Source organism: Hordeum vulgare, chromosome 2H (genome assembly GCF_904849725.1).
Source record: "Hordeum vulgare subsp. vulgare chromosome 2H, MorexV3_pseudomolecules_assembly, whole genome shotgun sequence".
Lineage (NCBI taxonomy): Eukaryota > Viridiplantae > Streptophyta > Magnoliopsida > Poales > Poaceae > Hordeum > Hordeum vulgare.
This window is the reverse complement of record NC_058519.1, coordinates 165,528,669-165,537,113: the sequence shown is the minus strand read 5'-3', so window position 1 is coordinate 165,537,113 and position 8,445 is coordinate 165,528,669.

The window sequence follows — 8,445 nt, the reverse complement described above, 5'->3', positions numbered from 1 at the left end:
AGATTACTACAACACCAGTTGCAGGTACAGGTAAAGGTTACTTGACGCGAGCGCGTTGATTGTTCATTTGGAGTTGCTTCTTCTTCTTATTCATCGATCTAGGATGGGTTCCAGGCCGGCAGCCTGGGATAGCAAGGATGGACGTCGTTCTTCTTTTGTCGTTTGTTTTCGTCCATAGTCGGACCCTGCTCTTACTCTTGATGAATATGTAATGTACTCATGTGACTCTGATGTAGCTTGTGGCGAGTGTAAGCCAACTCCATATATATCTCTTCTTTTCAGTACGTGTACTCGTAACGATATCCATTCTTGCGACACGACAAGATGCGCTTCTATCCCTAACGAGGCCTTTGTGCCAAATTGAGGATAGGGTCGCATCTTGGGCGTGACAGTTGGTCTACTCCCAAGGAGGGAAATAACCAGCTCATAAACTGGGGTCTGGTACTCGACTCGTGGCTCAGGCACGGGCACCTGTGGTTGGGCTAAGCCCCAATATGCGTAGATGTCCGAGGGCATAATTATGTACCTGCCTGCATGAAGATTGAACAAAGAAGGAGCAGGCAAAGTAATAGTCTCACGAGTACCCTGACTAAATACTAGGTTATAAATCATCCTTCTATTTATATCTCTATCAAGAAAGTCATGGTGAACCATGCTATCGTTATCTTGATATCTCTTGGGAAGAAGGACCTCTTCTTCCTTGTCCAGTCTAATAGGTATCTCAAAGTGTCTAGCAAGACGAGTAGCATCGATACCTCCATAGACAACACCTTTAGAATGGTTCAGGTTCAACCTTTGAGCTACTATAGCGCCCAAGCTATAAGTTTTATCGTTATAAAGGGCTTCACGCAAGACCGCAAGATCTGGGGAACTAAGTGACCCAGCTTTCCCATGGCCAATCAAACATTTTCCCACAAACAATGAGAAGTACCGAAGCACGGGAAAGTGAATGCTAGCAACTCTAGCGCAAGATACTCCTCTCTCCTCTCCTACAGCAATTGTACCGATGAAAGCTTCCAAGTCCCATGGATGAGGTTCATGAATATCCCCAACGTAAGCTAATTTGCAAACATTGCAAAAATCCTGGAGTGACATGCACTGGGGGATATCATAAAATTTAAACTCAACCATAGGAGGATTCTTCCTCGGATAGAAGTTAAAACTTTGTACGAAAATATTAGTGAGGAGGAGGTATTGCGGACACTTATCTTCAACGAAGGCGGTAAGGCTTGCGTTCTCCACCAAGTGATAAAAGTCCTCATAAATTCCAGCGGCGCGTAAGAACACGTCGCTTGGCCACTCGCACGCTCGAACTTCTGTGACTCGAGGGACCAAATACTTGGGCTTCTTCTCACTCCCATCATCCTTGGGGTCATGGCTTGAAGAGCCTCTTAAGAACCTCCTCACCTTTTCCCTTTTCTATCTCTGAAATTTTCTGAAATTTTTAGTTACTCTGAGGAAAAGTGAATAAGGCTCAGCGAAACTCATAGCAACTACTCCCACAAGTGCCTAGAGGCAATATTACGCATCAAAACTACTTGGGACCAGCTAAAATTGGCATGCAAATCTCAAGAACATGGTCACCAAGGCAGCAAAAATACTCGGAGTATAAGGCACTAGAGCAAAAACTAATTGGACAAATGGAGGAGTCACTTACCAAGGAGTAATTTCCCCAAAACAGTTCGGAGAATGGTGATTTGAGAAAAGAGATCGAAAATCCGAGCAAGAGGAGCAAGAACACGGGTTTGAGCTGTGAAATGATTTTTTCTGGAGGTAGGAGAAGGAGATAAGAGCAAGAATGAGTGGAGGGGGTGCCTATGGGCCCCACAAGCCTGGGTGGCGCGGCCAGGGGGTGCTCGCGCACCTAGGGCTTGTGGCCCACTGGTGTGGCCCCCACACAAGCTCCTTGTCTCAGAATTTTTCAAAAATTCCAGAAAAATCATACTGGATTTTCACGACGTTCGCAGAACTTTTATTTTCAGGGTACTTTTCTACCGGACGCTAAAACAGGAAACAGGGAAAACTAAACTAAATCTATCATTTTTCTTCTAAACAACCTAAAGTGAAAGCTTGGAACTGAGGTTTGTGACTCCTCGATTCATCCATCTCATGGTCATCGAAAGAAATCCGTCAGTGAGGTTGATCAAGCCTCTTTGACAAACCTTTTCAAATCGCAAAGGAGAACGGAGAATTTTCAAATAATCACTTGGTTACCTCAATGGGGATGTGTATATCCCCGACAATAAAATCATACTTCATCTTGACAGGAGGTATAGGGCATTCAAAGCTCCCAATAAAATCAATGAAGTTTTTTCGATAGCATTGATGCAATGTACTCGATATTGTTTCTTCGGAAAGTGCACCGCATGCTCATTACCGTTGACATGGAAAGTGACATTGCCTTTGTTGCAATCTATAATAGCCCCTGCAGTGTTTAAAAAGGGTCTTTCGAGGATGACCGCCATGGCATCGTCCTCAGGAATATCCAAGATAACAAAGCATGTTAAGATAGTGACATTAGCAACCACAACAGGCACATCCTCGCAAATGCCGATAGGGAAAGCAGTTGATTTGTCGGCCATTTGCAGAGAGATTTCAGTGGGTGTCAACTTATCCAGTTCAAGTCTACGATAAAGAGAGAGAAGTATAACACTAACACCAGCTCCAAGGTCGCATAACGGAGTTCTAACATAGTTACCTTTAATGGAGCAAGGTATAGTGGGCACACCGGGATCACCTAGTTTCTTAGGAGTTCCACCCTTGAAGGTATAATTAGCAAGCATGGTGGAAATCTCAACCTCAGGTATCCTCCTCTTATTAGTCACAATATCTTTCATGTACTTAGCATACGGAGACATTTTGAGCATATCTGTCAAACGCATTTGCACAAAGACAGGTCTGATCATTTCAACAAATCGCTCAAAATCCTCATCATCCTTTTTCTTGGATAGTTTGGGAGGAAAGGGCATGAGTTTCTGACCCCATGGTTCCCTTTCTTTACCATGCTTCCTAGCAGCGAAGTCATTCTTATCATATCTCTTATTCTTAGGTTGTGGGTTATCAAGATCAACATGTTCAATCTCCACATCCTTATCATTGCTAGGTTGAGCATTAACATGAACATCACTATTGATATTATCATTAAGCTCATGTTCATCCCCAGATTGTGTTTCAGCATGAGAGATAGAGGCATCGTTTGGACTCTCAGGTGTAGCAACAATATTGTTGCTAGCGTGCAGGTTCCTATCTTCTTTCTAGGATGACTAGGTGCATCAGTGCTAACTCCTTGAGAATCTTGTTCAATTCTCTTCGGATCACCCTCAGGATACAAAGGTTCCTCGGTCATTCTACCACCTCTAGTGACGACTGTGATGGAATTGTCATTCAACTCGTTGAGCAAGTCATTCTGAGCTTTAAGTACTTGTTCTACCTGAGTAGTAACCGTAGAGGCATGTTTACTCACAAGCTTAAGATCATTGACATTTCTGTCCACACAAGCACTTAAATGACTAAGCATACGAGCATTATGTTCCAATTATCTGCTAACATAATCATTTAAACTCTGTTGTTTGGCAACAAAGTTATCAAATTCATCCATGCATAGGCTAGCAGGTTTATCAAAAGGAATATCACTCTCATCAAACCTACGCAGAAAATTTACTTCTACTACCTGTATCGGGTTATCGAGACCATGGATCTCTTCGATAGATGGTAGATTTTTGACATCTTCAGATTTAATGCCTTTCTCTCGCATAGATTTCTTGGCTTCTTTCATATCTTTAGGATTGAGGAATAGAATACCTCTTTTATTCTGAGTTGGCTTAGGAGGTGGTTCGGCAATAGTCCAAGAATTCTCATTGCACAAGATGTTATTCAATAGAATCTCAGCTTGTTCTACGGTTCGTTCCCTAAAAACACAACCAGCACAACTATCTAGGTAGTCTTTGGAAGCGTCGGTAAGTCCATTATAGAAGATATCAAGTATTTCATTCTTCTCAAGAGGGTGATCAGGCAACGCGTTCAGCAGCTCGATGAGCCTCCCCCAAGCTTGTGGGAGACTCTCTTCTTCAGCTTGAGCGAAGTTGTATATTTCCCGCAAGGCATCTTGCTTCTTATGGGCAGGGAAATATTTTTCAGAGAAGTAGTAGACCATATCCTGGGGGCTACACACACAATGAGGAGCAAGAGAAGTGAACCAAGTCTTAGCATCATCCTTTAGCGAGAAAGGAAACAGCTTGAGAATATAGTAGTGGCGGATCTTTTCCTCACTAGTGAATAGGGTGGCTATATCGTGCAGTTTGGTAAGATGAGCTACAACCGTTTGAGACTCATAACCGTGAAAGGGATCAGATTCGACCAAAGTGATTAACTCAGGGTCGACAGAGAATTCATAATCCTTATCGGTCACAAAGATAGGCGAAGTAGCAAACTTCGGGTCATATTTCATCCTAGCGTTCACAGACTTTTCTTTCCATTTGCGTAGTAGTTTCTCAACATCATAGCTATCCTTACACGCAAGAAAATCCTCAACTATCTCTCCTTCCATAACATAGCGCGTATCAGGCATAACAGGCAATTCAGGCATAGTAGCAGGTTCTACTTCAATAGTATCAGCAATTTCAGAAGTATCATCACGTCTAGCAGCAACTCTAGCAAGTTGTGCATCAAGGAATGCACCTAGTGGCAAAGTAGTATCAAGCATAGCATGATCAAGCATAGTATCAAGCATAGCATCATCAGGCATAGTATCAAGCATAGCATCATCAGGCATAGTATCAAGCATAGCATGATCATAAGCATCATGGGCAGCAAAAGTAGCATCATCAAGCAAAGGCGACATATCAAGATTTCTAGCAGGAGGCGAAGTCGCAAACTTACTCAAAACTGAAGGTGAGTCAAGTGTAGAGCTAGATGGCAGTTCCTTACATCTCCTCGTAGTGGAAGGCAAGATTTTAGTTCTTGGATCTTTCGAATTCCTCATAGTGATCAGCAGACGTCAATCCCAAGTGACTCAGAGAATATAGGTGTGCTTCCCCGACAACGGCGCCACAAAAATGTACGTTGACGGGAGAATATTCTTGAGTCACCATCCCCGGTGACGGCGCGAGAAAAATGTCTTGATGACCCTCAAGTGTAGGGGATCGCAACAGTTTTCGAGGGTAGAGTATTCGACCCAAATTTGTTGATTCGCCAAAGGGGAAGCGAAAGAATATTCTCAAGTATTAGCAGCTAAGTTTGTCAGATTCAACCACACCTGAAAGATTAGTGTCTGCAAGCAAAGTATCAGTAGCAAAGTAGTATGATAGCAACGGAGTAACAGCAGTAGCAAGGAATAGCAGAGTGGCCCAATCCCTATTGTAGCAAGGAACAAGCCTGGACAAAGTAACGTAGCAAGGACCAGCAGTAAAAGACTCGTAGGCATTGGATCGGTGATGGATGAGTGTGGCGGATGTGATTCATCATGTAACAGCTATAACACGGAGAGATATGTAACTAGCTCTCGTTCGTCAATCTAATGTAGGCATGTATTCCGTATGTAGTCATGCGTGCTTAGGGAAAATAACTGCCATGACATCTATTGTCCATCCCTCCCGTTGCAGCGGGGTCCTAATGGAAACTACGGGATATTAAGGTTCTCCTTTTAATAAAGAACCGGACCAACGCATTAACACGCGGTGAATACATGAACTCCTCATACTATGGTCATCTCCGGTAGTGGTTCCGACTATTGTCACTCCGGGATTGCCGGGTCATAACACATAGTAGGTGACTACAACTTGCAAGATAGGATCTAAAACACACATATATTAGCGACAACATAATAGGTTCAGATCTGAAATCATGGCACACGGGCCCTAGTGACAAGCATTAAGCATAGCCAAGTAGTAGCAACATCAATCTAGAACATAGTGGATACTAGGGATCAATCCCCGTCAAAAACTAACTCGATTACATGATAGATCTCATCCAACTCATCACTGTCCAGCAAGCCTACGATGAGATTAGTCACGAACGATGAAGAGCATCATGGAATTGTCGATGGAGGAAGGTTGATGATGATGATGGCGACGATTTCCCCTCTCCAGAGCCCAAAACGGACTCCAGATCTGCCCTCAAGATGAAGAAGAGGAGGTGGTGGCGCCTCCGTATCATAAAACGCGATGAGACCTTCTCTCTGATTTTTTTTCGGGCGAGACGGAAGATATAGAGGTGACTTTGGGGGCGGTGGTGCCACGTGGGCCCCACAAGCCCTCACGGTGCGGCCTAGGGGGGTGGTCGCGGCCTGTGGGCTTGTGGCCCACTGGCATGCCCCCTCCGGTGGATCTTTGCGCATGTATTTTTCTTTTATCCCAGAAAAAATCTCCGTAAATTTTCAGGACATTCCGAGAACTTCTTATTTCTGCACAAAAACAACACCATGGCAATTCTGCTGAAAACAGCGTTAGTCCGGGTTAGTTCCATACAAATCATACAAACTAGAGTCCAAAACAAGGGCAAAAGAGTTCGGAGAAGTAGATACGACGGAGACGTATCACGGCCCGGGGAGTGGACCTCCAACTTGACACCCCGTGGCCCTAACCCAACACAGACCTCACGGCCACCGTTGTCCTCCTCGTCGCTATCGCTCGTGGTAGGACAGCCGGCGTTGCTCAGGCTCCCTTCATAGCAGCCGAGAAGCACACGTGGGGGCCCTAAAGCAACATGTAGGACCGCCTCAGGAGGAAGCCCCGGGGAAGGCGGAGGCGTTGGAGTAGCGCTCTGCCTCCCCCGGCCTCGGCCTCCACGGCGGCCGCGGGCCCTCACCCTTCCTCCGCCACAAGCGCTCTGGCCGTCTTTCGCCACGGCGCCCCCAGAAGCTGTGGCATGATTCGAACAGGACCCCCTCGCTGCCCTGGCGGCCGACGGTGGCCGAACCCGTCCCCTAACCATGGTTAGGGGCGAGTGCCACGTGCAAACAGAAGAATATTCTGAAGACCAAAGCTGAGGAGTTGGTGGATTCAGGAGGAGTTGGGTGAGCAAAACCCCTCGCAAACCCTCCCAATTTATAGGACGGTCTGCGGGGCCTAGCCTCCCTTACTCCAGAGGCCACCACCCTTCTCGCCCAATCTCTAGAGATCACGGGCGAACAGAGAACCGTCCTGCTGCACCAACGGATGCACGGGCGGGCCCAGCCACTACTACGCCTTTCAAGGCCACGTCTGCCACCTGTCCGTTCATAACTATGCATGCCACGTGCGTGGCAGAGGTGTTTCAGGAGGCGGAGAGGCCACTGTGTGCACGACTCCCCACTCTGCACGTCCAATGCGCAATGTGGGGAAAATCAACCGCCAGCAAATCCAGCCATGAAGGTTCGTGCACCTCTTTGGACCTGGCCCAACAACGCTCTGCACGCGTGTGTGGGCCAGGCCCGGGGGCTCCTGTCGGTGCACTAAAGACTGGGGTCCCTAGTGCCCCAGACTTGTGTGCTCGGGCGCAAAGAGCCCCTCACGGCAGGGCACGGCAGGATCCAGACAAGATGCACCCCCAAGATTACCAAGGCCCCGGCAAGCCTGCCTTGCCGGGAAGATAACCAAGGCCACACCCGTTTACTGGGCGTGATGAACTCACCAAGCACAAGACCTCGGCAAGCCTCCCTTGCCGAGATGACAAGCGAAGCCCCCCGGCAAGCTTCCTTGCCGGGATAAAGACCCAAGGCCCCGGCAAGCTCGCTTGCCGGGATGACGGGCTAGGCACTGGAGGGCAACCACCCTTGCCACAGTGTCACTGCCCCCCGAGTTCCAGCGCATTCCGCATGCACGAGCACATAGGTCCAAGTGTCGAAATGCCTGGACACGTGTCTTCACCAACACATTCCTGACAAGGACAAGACGTGCATTTAATGCACCTGACAGCGGTAGATGGATAAGCACCATTCTAGGTTCACTGTAACCTCTCGTTAACCTACCACCGAGCATTGTAGGTGACCCCTTTGCCTATGAAAGGAGGCCCTTAGCTCATTCTCAAGGGGTTAGACTCTTTGTACATTGGCCAGAAGACGGTTATCATCAGTCACTGTAACAAACAACCAAATGCTTAATACAACCAGACGAGCATGACATAGGGTTTTCCGCGTAAGCGGGCCGAACCTGGGTAAAAAGGCTTGCTGGGTGTTGGTCGTTAGCTCTGCTCTTGACGTCGTCTTTCCTCGCCCTACGATCACAGGGTTTCATGTTGATTCCCATAGGTGTTGACCTAGCATCGCTGACACCAACTTTGAATTCTCGCTTTTGGATTCTTTTTTCATGCCATCTTTTAACCTTTTCTTTGAATAGTTTGGCACTTTCATAAGCTTGTGTTCTCCATTCATCTAATGAGCTAATATCAAATAACCTCTTTTCACCACCAAGTTTCAAATCATAATTGAGTTCTATAATTTCCCAATAAGCTTTATGTTCTAACTCAAGA